The following is a 988-nucleotide window of genomic DNA, read 5'->3' as shown; positions in this document are numbered from 1 at the left end:
ATCTGAACATCGGGATTAGTGTAGAGAATTCTCATAATCTTCCACAGTGGCACTGATGTCATTTTATGTGCAGTAGATTTTTTTTACCATGTTGCATTGTCCGGTTTACTTAGACATAAGCATATTTAACATATCTAGATTAGTAAGCAGTACAATATCTATTCCCATTAAATGTCTGCTGAGGCCTCAAATTTGTGAAAAAGAAAATTCCCCATGGAGAGATGGCTCAGTGGTTAAGAGAGTCCTGCTTTTCTCTAACTGCATGCCAGAGTAACTGGAGAGACTTTGACTACCCAGGCCAGCACAGTGCCTACAGCTGCCACTCGACTTTCCTATACATGTAAAAATAAATAAATAAAAATTAATTAATTAATTAATTAAAAAATTAAAAAAGAGAGAGAGAGTCCTGCTTTGCTTTTTGAGAAGAGATGAGTTTAGTTTCCAGAGTCAGCAAAGGCTAGTTCACAACCACATGTGACATCAGCCCTAAGAGACCTAATGCAGTCCCCCACCCAACATGCACATACCTGCTCCACCCACACACATTTTTTAAAACATGAAACCTATCTTATTTAAAAGCACCTTCTACTGGCTGGAAAGATGGCTCAGTGGTCAAGAGCACTGACTGCTCTTCCCAAGGTCCTGAGTTCAATTCTCAGCAACCACATGGTGGCTCACAACATCTGTAGTGAGGTATGGTGCCCTCTTTTGGCCTGCAAAAGCACATGCAGGCAGAATACTGTATATATAATAAATAATTTTTTTAAAGCACCTTCTACCTATTACAGCTTTCAGTCACCTCAAGTTTGGAGTGATGGGAAGTGGGGAAGGGGACACCCAGAGTAGAGCCCATGTTTTCAGACCATACATAGTTAATAATTTTGGAGCAGTTGATGTGACTTAGTAGCTAAAGGCGCTTGTTGCTGAGCCTGACAATTTGAGTTTTAGAATCCACATAGTAGAAGGAGAGAGCCAAGTCCCACAAGTT

At 40.4% G+C, this 988-nt stretch overlaps 1 non-coding gene across 1 annotated transcript; it reads left to right on the top strand.

The window, feature by feature from the left end:
- Nucleotides 1-209: 209 nt before the first annotated feature.
- On the top strand, nt 210-340 carry LOC119822074. The gene has a single exon (XR_005286680.1). It is a non-coding gene; the product is annotated as a small nucleolar RNA SNORA44 (small nucleolar RNA).
- The last annotated feature ends 648 nt before the right edge of the window (nt 341-988 follow it).

This window comes from Arvicola amphibius, chromosome 8 (genome assembly GCF_903992535.2).
Source record: "Arvicola amphibius chromosome 8, mArvAmp1.2, whole genome shotgun sequence".
Taxonomy (NCBI): domain Eukaryota; kingdom Metazoa; phylum Chordata; class Mammalia; order Rodentia; family Cricetidae; genus Arvicola; species Arvicola amphibius.
The sequence above is the reverse complement of the archived record's forward strand: the minus strand, read 5'-3'. Positions and strand labels throughout refer to the sequence as shown.